This window comes from Grammomys surdaster, unplaced genomic scaffold, assembly GCF_004785775.1.
Source record: "Grammomys surdaster isolate TR1022 unplaced genomic scaffold, NIH_TR_1.0 126178, whole genome shotgun sequence".
In the NCBI taxonomy this organism is placed as follows: Eukaryota; Metazoa; Chordata; class Mammalia; order Rodentia; family Muridae; genus Grammomys; species Grammomys surdaster.
The window spans coordinates 6,596,572-6,610,299 of NW_021620984.1; the positions used below are offsets into that span (position 1 = coordinate 6,596,572).

The 13,728-nt window shown below is 44.8% G+C and overlaps 1 protein-coding gene and 1 pseudogene across 1 annotated transcript in view; both read left to right on the top strand.

The window, feature by feature from the left end:
• Nucleotides 1-13,728, top strand: part of Wwc2 (WW and C2 domain containing 2) — a 166,222-nt gene that overhangs the window by 34,438 nt on the left and 118,056 nt on the right. The window lies entirely within an intron of this gene.
• Nucleotides 8,601-8,719, top strand: LOC114612712 (annotated as a pseudogene).

The window sequence follows — 13,728 nt, forward strand, 5'->3', positions numbered from 1 at the left end:
CTCTCTCTCTCTCTCTCTCTCTCTCTCTCTCTCTCTCTCTCTCTCTCTCTCTCTGATATTAAAGTGGCTAAATATAAGGTGCCATTAGTAAGATGGATTCTGGTTTCAGAGCTGTCAATCAGGAGTTTTATTGTTTTGTACTTTATATTTATGAACATTTGCTTCTTGTCAGGGTTTGGCATTTGTGTGTGTGTGTGTGTGTAAGTGTGTATAAGTGTCTGTCTGTCTGTCTTTGTGCATATGGGCATGCATGCTGTATGTGGAGATGAGAAGACAACCTTGGGAGTCATTCTTCAGGAGCCCCCTCTTCCCCTGGACCAAGTGCCACTGAGACCAGGGGCACAACCACCAGGCTGGGCTGGATGACAAGTGTACCCGGGATCTGCCTGTTCCCAGCACTTCAGTTCTGGGATCACATGCCACTATGCCTGGCTTTTTACATGTATGCTGGGACTTGAACTCAGGCCCCAAGCCTGCAAAGGCAGTCACTGTACTGACTGAGTTACCACCACAGCCCCTGGCCACCAACTCTGTGATCCTCTTGCCTCATCCTTCTGAGCGTCTGGCGTTAGAAGTGTGTCTCACTGTGCCTGGCTGTGCTGTTTGTTTTCAGTGTGACTTTGTTTTCATTCTTTCAGGTCTGACTATCTTTTGTTCTTTCAGAAAGGATTTCTGGAACCAAGTTCTGTCGTTGTGCATTTTTTTGTCTTTGTCATTGTTTGTTGTTGTTATTTGGTCTTTTGTTCTTGTTTTCCACGATTGAAAATAAAATCAAGGTATAAAACCTGTTTAAAAATTGTATTGTTTGTACTAATTACTGTGGGTTAAGTCTCCCACCTTAGTGCTTAACTTTGGGATGGTCTTCTTCTCCCCGGCTGTCCTCGAGGGCCTAGGGAGGTTCACTGTTAATTTGTTCCTGAATGAGATCCCAGTCTTTGTGTGCAAACCTTGAGGTAGGGTATTCCTCCTAGGTGGCTCACCTTGCCCACACTCCGAGTGGGGTCCTAGACTCATTAAGAAAGCTCACGCTTAGCCGGGCAGTGGTGGTACACGCCTTTAATTCCAGCACTTGGGAGGCAGAGGCAGGCAGATTTCTGAGTTGGAGGCCAGCCTGGTCTAAGAGTGAGTTCCAGGACAGCCAGGGCTACAAAGAAAAACCCTGTCTCAAAAAACAAACAAACAAACAAGAAAAAAAGCTCACGGTTAGTTTAGGGCTTAGCAGACTGGTCTATCGACCAGATTTGACCCAAGACCTTCATTTTTTGAGTGTCATTTTAATGGAACTCAGGAGTACAGGTTGTTTTGTGTATCCAGTGACTGCTCTTGTTCTGCAGCTGTAGCACCAGGTAGCTGACAGCCCTCAACAGGGAACCTACCTGTGTAGTGAAATTCGTTGACTCGTAACTATAATTTACTGACACCCTGTTTAGGTGAAAACCTTCTTTCAGGCCCTGTACCTGTCTTTCTACTGTCTCTACTCTTTGAGCTCCTGACCCAAATCTTTTTTTCTTGCTAGCTCAGAGACAAAGGTTTTCATGCAGTTGGGAAGGGTCTCTGAATGTGTCTCTACTGTGACCATGGAGCATTTTCTGTCAGGTGGCTGGTGGTATGAGTTGACTCAGTGGTACCTCCCTTGTATTCTGACTTAGAACAGACATGGGATGAGGAGCGTGGCTGCTTACTGAAGTTGAGGTTCACCTCAGTAGTGCAGGAGTCTGACTGAGTCTGTTCAAGAAGATAGAGGAGGCCTCGGAAGGATGTTTTTGCCCACTTTCTTTAGTTACGTTTCACTTGTTAGGAGTGGCTCAGAGTTCTCTTTCCTCTCTCATTCCCATGTGAGCACGGTTAGCAGAGTGGGGACCGCCTTCCCTTGGTGGTCTAGTTACTTGGAGGTTTGCCTTTCATCTCTGGCTTAATTGACTTAATCCCTAGGCTAGTGGTTCTCACCCTTCCTGATGCCGCGAGCGACCCTTTAATACAGTCGCTCGTGTTGTCATGACCCCACACCATAGAATTATTTTTGTTGCTACCTCATAACTGCTATGAATTGTAATGTAAATATCTGACATTCAGGATATCGAAAAGGGGTCGGGACCCACACTGTTTGAGATCTGCTGCTCTAGACTCTAACTCAGGAGTGAGAAACGTAGGCTCTGCAGCTCAAATCTCAGTCTGTGCCCCCCTTCATTGAGACGAAGCTTGAATGGAACCGAGTAGTAAGTAGCCTTTGATTATGTGCTGTGCTGCCGATATAGAACCCGGTACCTGATGCAGAAACTCTCCGGCCACTAATAGCTGTCATCCCCACAGTGTCCAGAGCTGAGCTCCCGGTCTGTCTCCTGCTATCTACTGTTTATTTTCCTTAATAAATATCTCCTTTACCATTAGGCCAAAACCATTTCTACTTGTTTATCTTCTGTTTCCGTCAGCTGAAACTCCTGAGTGATGATAGAACCAGCCCTCTGCGCAGGCAGAGGGGGCACTGTGGGGACTAAGAAGGGAACATTGACATTTTTAGCCACTGAGAATTTTAAATTTGCTTCTGAGCTTGGAACTACCCTGCCCCAACTGGGAGAATTTGTTATTCCAAGTGTGTGCACAGGGACATTCACACGTTTGTGTGCCTCCCATAGGCCAGTTCTGAAAAACATGACTTTTGTGTGTCCTGCACACTTCTCCCCCACCCCCGGCCCCGTGCACATAGATACTCAATACACGAGTGAACTGTGGGGGGTGGGGTTGTTCAGGAATGTACAGCAAGGAGACCCAACCTGACTTAGAATCGTCTAGGTTGCTGACTTAGTGTGGACGTTCTGTGCCTTGCCTAAGACCCACAAAGTCAGGATTTCTAATATAGGGCTGGCATCTTCTTTTCAGGCAGTCACTGCAGAGTTGTGTTCTCTTGCTTGGCTCATGCTCTAAGAACTTGAGACGGCCACTTTGGGGAGACCATAGCTAAGGGGTGCAGGCCGAGAAAGACATGAACAGATGTCTTGGTTATTTGAAGGAAGATTTAGATTCACACAGAAGTCGCCAGTGTTGTGTGATTCTGTTTCCGTTGCTGTAACAGAGTCCTGGCGTCTGTGTGAGTGAGAGTGATTCTCTGCTGTTTCTTTTTATAAGGATCTCATCCTGCTTGGCCAAGGACCCCTGTCATGCCCTAGTTTAACCTGGATTTCGTCTTAACCTGTTTGTAAACGGTCACATTGAGAGTTACAGCTTCAAGAGGAAGTACGCAGTTCAGGCCATAGCTTCTTGCTGGCTCTTAGGACACTGGCAGCAACAGCGCATATTAAAGTATTGTAGCTCTTGAGTATCTCTTAGGTAGGGTCCATTTTTAGTTTTTAAACATTTATTCGTGTATAGTATGTGTGTGCATGTGCGTGTCCATGTGTGTACTACATCACACATGTGCCGGTCACAAGACCACCCAAGGGAGTCTTTCCTTCTACCTTTTGGGTCCTGGAGATTGACAACTCAGTTTGGCAGGCTTGGCAGCAAGACCCTTTGCCAGCTGAGCCATCTCACCAGCTCAAAGTCAATTTTTTATACGTAATTTTCCACTAAGTGTTAGGTTCACATTTGTATTGATCTTGTTTAAGTTCCATCCTTGGTACTTGTACACATGCTGGTGTGGTGTGGTTGCCTGTGAGTACACCTTTCTGTGGACTGTGATGTGTTTATCATGTAGGAGAACAGTTGATATCTTAATGAATTATAAGTGATGTCTTTATGTTAGACCTTTCTAAGTAAATAGATAGCAGGTATTATTTATCCATCTGCATGATAAGCACTGCTGGTGGGCTCAGAGACTACATACAGTTCATCAGAGCAAAGCCTGGCTTCATAAAATGTGGATTATAGTAAGAGTGCATATTTAACAGGCAAGCTGAGACACAGCACAAGGTGTGCTGGGAAGGGAATACAGAACAGGCCAGATGACTGGCGTAGGCCTCTGTAGGGTGGAGGGTGCCGATTTAAACAAGTGGTAAGGAAGTATGGGTATCCATCAGGGAGGCTCACCGGACAGATGGGGTAGAACACCAAACATGGGCCCCTATTGGGATGTTCTTGGGAAGCAGTGTAAGCGTGTCCCTGAGTGTTTAGAATCATAGATTTGGACATGCTCAATATATGTTTGATATTACCGTTACACAGCTGAATGAGCGGAACAGATTTAGTTAATATAAAAGTATATTATTATTATTTAGTTATAAAAGTAAATATACTTTTTGTCATCAGACATCCCTTCTGCAGACTTTTGTCTTACTGTGTGCCTGTGAATGGATTAGTGTTGTATGGCACTGACTTTTTACCAGAGTATCTAATGCAAAGAATGTGTGTGTGTGTGTGTGCGCGCGCGTGCGTGTGCACGCGCTTGCATAGGCTCTTTTAGATGAAGAACACACTTGTTTTTTTTTCGAGGCAGGGTTTCTCTGTGTAGCCCTGGCTGTCCTGGAACTCACTCTGTAGACCAGGCTGGCCTCGAACTCAGAAATCTGCCTGCCTCTGCCTCCCAAGTGCTGGGATTAAAGGTGTGCGCCACCACTGCCCGGCAAGAACACACCTTTTCTTACTCCATTTTCCTACTCTTCTGAAGATTCATCGAATTTTGTCTTCCTTTAAGAAATATGTGTGTGCTTATTTTAACATTGAAATGATATGTAAGCGGTGACTTGTGCAGTGACGCTGCGTGTTCTGTGGATGGATCCTTTGCCCTGGGCACACTCCTGGCCTGCATCAGTGAGGAGCCCTGTGGTGTATATTCTGGCTCAACATTCAGCAGCAGGCTAATGGTACCCAAGGGGACTGGGGTGTGGGCTGAGTGGTTTTACTGTTCAGTATCCTGGAAGGCAAAACACAGAGATGTTCAGTTGCCTTCCATAAATTATTATATATAAAGTCAAAACCAAGAAAATGTTATTTTCTTCCCAAGATGAGCACTATAAAGAGAAGCATATGAGAATTCAGTATCCAGGCCAGAACGAGCAGTGAAATATGTATTGTCATCAGAGGAGAAAAACCAGTTGTAAAGTATAGTGAAAGTAATTTCTTCAAATCACACTTGGTTTTGGTTTGGTATGCTTTAGCAGGCTGATTTGGGCTATACACTGTGTCTTATTGAATTAATATTAACAGCAAGTTGGTAGCCTCTGATTTGAATTAAGACTTCATTAATATTAGTGAGTGACTTGGGCCTGACATCTGGGATCAGAAGAGAGCCATCGCCACCACATTTAACAGAATACACTGTCGTGGGTGGCATGCAGCCCGTGCCTCCGTGCTCCCCACTGGCATTCTGGTGTGTCTGTCCACTGCCCCAGAACCCTGCCCAACAGTTCTCTCTGGGAAGTCATTCCTAATTGATTAGAGTTGCCTGGAGATGAATCACACTTGGTAACTTCGTCCGGCTAAGCAGAGATGAACTTCATTTGAATAATTGAGAACTGTTTGTAGAGTAGTGAATGCTATCAATCTCAGAGGTTTATATTAAACATTTTTAATAATATACAAACATTTCTGGGCAAGTGTTAATGACACTTTATTTCTAGATTAGTAAACGGAATACATTTCAAGTTTTTACTGAAATTGAAAATGGTGTATATTTTGAGTTAAGTGATGATTTTTACATCATTTGGTGTTCCTAGCTTAAGCTATTTCTTAATAGCAATACTGAGCAGCTAGGGAATATGCAGGCAAGACTGGCACTCAGGATATGAAGAGGGACACTCTAGAAGTTTCTCCTACACCTTAGGTGTGAGAACAGCTGGTAGGAGCTGCATATCCTTGGAACCAGTATCAGGACTTTCTCCTCCATTTGGATGACCTCACATCTGAAAAAGAACAGAGATACATTCCTTTAAATGATAGGCAAGTTGGTTCATTAGTGCTCCATTGGTCTGAATCAGTTTCCTCTCCTGTTCAAGTAGACACAGGAAGGAAGTGCTGAAGAGAGGATGTGAGGCAGGGGTTTGGGGAAATGGGACTCTAAAGTGGAATCATTGCTGACTGCTTACCAGGAAACCTTACTGTTGTGTCTAGTGTTCTGTTCTAGAATTTCAGTTGCCAGTTGGAAAAAAAAAAGCTACAAAACACAGAGCATCTCGAGGAAGATTGACAGTAAGATGCATGTGCTGGGGTCAGGAAAACTGCGTGGCATTTATTTCAAATCTTGGAGCATTGTTCAGTTATTCATATGCAGGTTAAGATTAATATCTGAAAGCAATAATTAAGTCCATGACTGCCAGCACTAATTGGAGAGAGAATGCATGATCCCAGACGTCATTTCTTATTCCTGATATGTCTTACTAATCAGGGTTCTGGTTTCTATTGTTTTCCTACTAATTGTTTGTAGCAGGACAAGATTTGTTTAATGAAGCTCATTGTACATGGAACGTTATTAATTGTAATTAGAAAATAACACCCAAACAAACACAATTATCTTCAGCAATCTGCAATGAGAGTTGTCTCAATGACATCGTTTTTAAACTCTTTGCACTTCTCCTTTCTTTCACAATACTGGCTAAGATGCAGTTTTGCTTAAGTGATAAGGTCTGCCAAGAGTCAAAGCCAAGGGTGTACGGCAACAGGTGAGTCAGCGTCCTACGGTCTCTCAGTGGTCTAGGCCAGTAGGTGGAGAGAAGGAAGGGTCAGTTGATTGAGCATGATGCAGTGGTTTAGAGAAGGGTCTTAATCTCTTAATCTTGGCTCTGTTCAGCACTGTGCAGCCTGTAGTAGCAAGGTGCTTGCCTCTTTCTCCCTCAGTTTTTTGTTTGTTTTGCTTTTTGAGACAGGGTTTCTCTGTGTAGTCCTGGCTGTCCTGGAACTCACTCTTTAGTCCAGTAACTCACTCTGTAGACCAGGCTAGCCTCGAACTCAGAAATCCGCCTGCCTCTGCCTCCCAAGTGCTGGGATCAAAGGCATGCGCCACCACCGCCCGGCTCTCCTTCAGTTATTTATAGAACACTTAAAATCACAGCTCCCTCATAATGAGAGAATATAAGTAGCTTAAAAAATTCTTGTCAATATTGATTTTCAAGCTATTTGGAAATAAATCAAATAGCCTTCTCCTTCCCTGGTAAAACGTGTGTGTGTGTGTGTGTGTGTGTGTGTGTGAGAGAGAGAGAGAGAGAGAGAGAGAGAGAGAGAGAGAGAGAGAGAGTTGTAGTGTGAGTATGGAGATCAGAGAACAACTTAAGAGCCTGTTCTTCCCTTCCACCATGATAAAAAAGGGTGTCTTATTGTGCTGTGTGTTCCAGGCTATCTGACTGGTAAGCCTCCAGATAGTTCTCTCCCACACCCCCATAAGATTCTTAATAATTATTTGGAAAATTTTAGGCAATTCTAATATCTTCGTAAATGCAGGCCAAAACCATCTGGCTTTTCACGTGGATCCCAGGATCAGACCCGGGCCGTTAGGCTTGAGCGCCAAGTACTTTGGCCCGCTCAGCCATCTGGCAGGTCTCAGAATGTTTTTTAAATTTGTTATTGAAAACAACAAGGTTAGCAACATCAAAGAATTGTAGATAGAAGTAATTATATTAAATATTTAAAAATAATGTTTGTGTATACTTTCTGATTCTAATTTATAAATGCAGGTCTTATATAAAAATAATTGGAATGACAACATAGATAGCACTCACTTGGGCAGCTGCTATGACTTGTCAATCCTGGCCAGACGCTGGGTAGGCAGTGGGTGGGTACAGGGGTCCCAGCCACAGCCCTGTGGGTCCCTGAAAAGGAGCTAAGCCCTGAGGCAACAAGGAGATCTGACTGTAGTGAACGTGGGATTCTCATGCTGTAAAAAACATACCTGTTCGTAGGCAGAGGAGCTAGTCAGGAGAGATTCACTGTTGGAAAGGACTGTTTTGGGGGGGAGGGGGGAGGGGGGAGGGGGGAGGGGGAATCCCACCCTTCAGGAAGTTGACCCTACATAGTAGTCATTTGGAAGTAAAAAAAAAAAAAATGGAGTCAAGCTGGAGAACGGAGAAGTGATGAGAAGCAGCAGCGGCAACTTGTGCCCTTTCCTAGGTCCTCGCCCTCCAATGCTAAGGTTGTTAGGAAATTGTCTGAAATTTGCTGATGGTTTTCCTTGCTCTCCCTGGGCGGCTGCCACAGCTTTCTGTCCTCCACTGGCCCACAGGTGGTGCTGGTCCTGGCACTGCTGGGGCTAACACTGTGCCAGACTCGGTTCCTACCCATGCTATTTTAACACAAACAGACATGGGAGAGTCCTCCTGTGGTCCCAGGGACTTGTGTCTGAGGCTAGCCCCAGGAAGCACTCATATTGGTCAGTTTGCTCGAAGCTGAACATCAAGACTATTAGAGCTGGCTTTGTGTGTTTGCTTTTTCGAGGGAATGGAAAATCCATGCTGTCATTCTTACTTTATTTCTCTAGTAATCATTGTTCAGCAGGATAAAGCTTTTGGTGGTGGAGGGGCCCTTCGAACAGTTTAGATAAAGTCCACTTTATCTATTTTATCATTCAGTGTTAATATAGATATTAAAATCAGTGGGACCCAGGCAACTTCAGAGGCTTACAGTTGCTTGCTAAAACAAAATTTTACTTTTTGCTTCAAGACTATAAAAAAGATGCTGGAGTCTATGGCCATACCACTCTGAATGTGCCTGATCTCATCTGATCTCGGCAGCTAAGCAGGGTCGGGCCTGGTTAGTACTTGGATGGGAGACCACCTGGGTATACTGGGTGCTGTAGGTGAAAGGAAGGAAGGAAGGAAGGAAGGAAGGAAGGAAGGAAGGAAGGAAGGAAGGAAACTAATGAAATTGAACATGTTTCATGTTTGGGATCATGGAACATCAGAAACAGAAGTTTCTGGCATGTTCCAGTTTAAATTCTGTCACGAGAGATTTTGAGCAGTTTCAGACATAAAGACAACACGAGAGCATATCTAGGCAAATGGGAGAGCACTCGTGACACAGGTTTGTCTCTGGTAGATACGCGTTTGCCACGGTTACATGTGTTGCTCGCTCTCTTTGTTCAGTATGAATGGATTGGCTTTTATAATACATAGTGATTGTACCAAACAACTTCCTCAGTGAGCAGCTAAAGCCCTAACGTCAGCTGTGAGAACGTCAGCTCAGTGACACTTCAACCCTGCAGTGGATCTTACAGAAACCGCCTTTAAACTCTGGTTCACCTCCCCAAGGACAGAAATGGTCATACTGTGTGTGGCTCTCCTTCAAGCTTTAGGGGCGCACCTTCCAAGTTCATCTAAAAATACCTGTTTTAATACTTTTACCAAACGGTGACTTTTGGGAGTATAAAATACTAATGAAGAAGATTGTTCAAAAGTTAACCAAGGATTAATCTGGTGATATTTATTATTTTCATATCACCCCTCATGGATCTTGAGTTTTAATCAAAGTAAGAAGCATGTTTAATGTATTTAAATTAGGCCAGATCTTAGGCTAACAGAGTATGGTTTGGCTTGAATAGCCTGCCATTTAATATTATGAAAGGTATTGTATATCAAGCTTTGAGACTCTGATGCTCTTGGTTAAGCTAGCTTAGTGTTCACTGAACTCTGTGTGCTTCTGCATATACTGAAGGTGGTGGTGGTCCTTCCTTCCTTCCCCCTCCTTCCTTCCCCCTCCCGCCCTTTCTCTCCTTACTTCTGGCATAGGTTCTTGTACTGTATGTAGCCCAGGCCGTCTTGATCATATCCTCTGCCTCTGGACTGTACTGGAATGACAGATGTGTGCTGCTGTGCCCAATGTGGTTTTTTTTTTCCTCTCTTAAATCGATTCTGGTGTTCAGAAGAAGGATACATTCACTTTAGAAACACCTTCACTGTAGCTCTTAGCAGCTATTAAAGTCATTGTCTGTGTTCATGTAGAACTTCTGGTCCCAATTTGAACCTCAGCCGAGCTTAGCATGGCAGTGAAGACCTGAAATCCCAGCACTCAGGAGGCTGAGGCAGCAGGCTTAACAGTTAGAGGCTAGCATGGCTTACACAGTGAGTACTAGGGCAGCCTGAGCTATGTAGTGAAGTTGTATCAGTTTGGTTTTGTTGCTATGATAAAAGATTGCAACCAAAAGTGACTTATAGTTCCCCTGGAGCTGGAGTTACAGATGGTCGTGAGCTGCCTGACATGGGCTCTGTCAGCCGAACTCAGGTCCTCTGTAAGAGCAGCAAGTTCTCTTTGACTGTGAGCCGTCTCTCCAGCTCCTAATCCTCCCCTTCTGCCACCTGGGCTCTGATTACACTCAGTCCAACAAACTCAGCAGCATGGACTTACTCTCTGACCAGTCTCTCTGGCTTTAGAGTCCATGTTGTAAGAGTGAGGGAGGAAATAATCAAAATAGTTAGTCAGTAGCCTTAAAGTGGACTACACCCCAATCTGGCTGTGTGTAATTAAATTACTGTATTTGAGTGTTTAGGATTCATAATTTATTTGTCCTTTTAAGGAACATATTTGTTGTAGTGTTCACAGACTAGGAGTTGGCAGAGAAACTCCTGGTCTTGCCGTGTAGGTCCAGGCTACTCAGTCTCCCTGTGACCAATTGCTTATGTAGAAGGAGTCAAAGGAAGTGACTGACTGCCTTAGATTGAGAAACTGTACTTAAGTTCTATGCTAGTCTAGAAACCCATGATTCCCGGGGATATGCTAAATGACTCTGAAACCCTTGGCTGGAGTAAGGAGCGAGGAAGAGCAGGACACAGCACGCAGGTTTCTCATACGGAGTTTGCTGTTCATTTTATAGTGGCTGCATCATCCCGAGAGAGGCTTCCTTCCTTTGGATCAATCCAGTGACCATTTTACATGATTGGTACTGGATTAGGATGGTGCTCGCTCGGTCTGTTGTCTATGGCGGCATGACCTGCTCATCACCTGCCTTTCCCAGCCCACCTCTTCTGCTTGTAGGATTGAGGAAGATAATAGAGATGCTGCCAACAGCAGTGTTTCAGCCCTGTAGTGGGCAGTGGGCTCAGAATGGCTCTGGTGTCCGGGCCTCTCATACAGACCACAGACCTCAGGCTTCCGAGGGCTGGCTTTGTTTTTATAACTTTCCCCAGACTTTGATTTCTTTGATGTCTCTCCCCTCACAGCTACTATATCCCATTGTGCTATACCAACATGTGCATGTGCCTGCAGGACAGGAGTACTAAGAATGCAAGGACAGAGGAAAGCGAATGACCAGAAGGAATATCATATATTCCTGTTAGTGTTTTATGTTAATGGCACGGTTGTTAACGGATACTCATAAAGGGAAAACTAATTAGGACTTAGTGGCCATCCATCCATCCATCCATCCATCCATCCATCCATCCCTCTACTAACCACCGTGGAAGAAGAGATACCTGTACAGTGGGCTTTGGAATAATTAGGACAGAGCCGGGCAGGGGTCAACATAGACATGGCAGGTAGTTTTAGCAGCAATGAGATTTGAGAACTGGTAGTGGATCTTGGATATTGAAGGAAGACGTCTGATCTTAATTCTTACAAACACCTTTAAAATGGTTTTCATGAAGGGCTGCTTGAATGGAAGAAAGATTGCAAGAGAGACTGACTAGTTAGAGGGAGATAGACTCTCTTGGACAGTAATAGTGTGACCTATGGGTGATGATAATGTCTCTGTGGAGTGCGGTTATTGAGATAAAACTATGTTTAAGAGTTATTACAGTACCGCTTTCCTCTGTCAGAAGTGGACACTTGCAAGTAATAAGATGGACTTTGAAGTGTTATGTAATGTCACCCCTCCACTCGGTGATTCTTGTGGGTGGCAAGGAGCTGCTTCTAGTCATTGACACAAGCATGTCTTCTGAGGGTGGGCTAAAATAGCCTTTTCTTGAGCTGGCTGGCAAAGTGATATAAATCACAAGTTTTCAACCTATAATTATGGACCCAAGTTCTTAGTTCAGACTGCTGTCTGAGTTCAGATTTAAAATGGTGTGGTAATGTTATTTGTGAGCGTACAATTCTTGTGTCACTTGTTACCCTTGAAGTCCTAAACTGACAAAACAAATTTAATTCATCCAGCCAGGAATCCAAGAAGGTGTTTCAGCTTTTAAACCTTTGTGTCTTACGTGGCCTCTGAGACATGAGGATGTGCATCTCCATGGCTGAATATTCAAGCATTCTGGTGGGAAGTGTATGGGCACAGTGTGGCAGAAACGTTGACCATGCCGTTCAAGTTACATCACCAGGTTTGATCTGACAGAAGACACATCTGACTGTTGGAGAGTTGTGTCATCACTGCTCCTGCTGCAGGAACTTAGGGCAAACCTTCCAGCCTACAGCAGTGTCTCAGAGGCAGAGCGATGACCACAAGTTCTTCTAAAGTGGCTTCTTAGACTTCATTCATTCTTGAAAGCTGCAGGATGAAGCTGTCAGCATCCAGTCCAGACTTAAAGGGAGTGTTGTAACTTGCCAGGGTTGGGGATGAGGGGTGAGGGCAGGGCAGTAGGGGATGGTCTCACCCCTAGGCCTACAACAGGAAGGAAGCGACCTTCCCCCACTTATACCTCAAACTTTTAAAAAAAGAAATAAACACTACCCCTCAATGCTTCTAAGTTTAAACTGCAGTGTGTCTGCCATGTTGACACCTTGCCAGGTTTTCACTTTCTTAATACATTTATAGAGAGTTCTGAATGCTTTGTTGAAGATTCCCAAGGGTCACTGAACAGTTCTAGTGTTTTCTCATTAATTATTAAGATGACTTTGTACAGCTTGGCTCGCAGTTATTTGAGCAGTGCTACTGTGTAAGACAAGTGTCGCTGATGCTGACGGCCCTTCAGCAGCCACGTCTGCTGCTCTGTCGTCTCTTCTTGTCTCTAGTCCTGGAGTTCAGTGCCAGGGACTGCACCTGGGGCCATGCATCCTATGCAAGTCCAGTCTGGGCTGTCTCCCCAGCACCTAGACTCTTTAACAGCCTCTGCTAACACTGTATGCCACTCCTGAACTCTAGGATTTAGCGCCTTCTCCAGCTGTCCCTTGTCTGGCATTGCCTCTGTTTCCCCAGATGTGGTTCCAAGTTACAGACCCAACAGCTGGCTTAATTTATAGGAATTTAAGTTGTCAGGCTGCAAAACTACAACACAACTGCAAACCAGCACCCCCTCCCCTGTTCGTGACTTCACACAGGCCTCTATTCTCCTTGGTATATAAACATCATGAGTTGTCCCTTTGTCTGGTTAGCATAGGTCCCTGGTTTCTGGAGCGAGTGCGTGGTATCTTCTCTGCAAATCCAGTCTGATCAAGGTCTTTCCCTGTTCCAATGTATTCACCTGTCTCTTATATCCCAGGGAACCCTTAGTATTCCCATGTTCTATTCTCTTGCTCTTTTCTAGAGTGCTTTGGTGAGTGGGATGGCCTCAAAGGAGTGAGCTCTTTTTCCTGGTTTCACAGTAACAATCCTTAAGGTATTATGGTGTTTGTGTAGGGACAAGAAGAGGAAAGAGTGGCACTGAAGCTGTCTCCTCAGGTGGCTCCTTCCAGGAGGACATGGCGGGGTGCAGGAAAGGTGCATAGGGTGAGCAGCAAAGGTCAGAAAATCAGTGCCTTGGGAGAGACTCAGTGCCCACTGTGAGCAGAGGGTGTGGGTGACTGGTGGCAGCCAGATGCCCCGAGCTGCAAGGCTGACCACCCGGCAGTGCTCTGGAGCTGGGAGGGTTGTTTCAGCCTGCATGGGAGGCCTGGAGCCAGTAGCTACAAGGACTCCTGTGGCATAGTCCTTGTGCCAGTGACAATTCAAACAAACAAAAC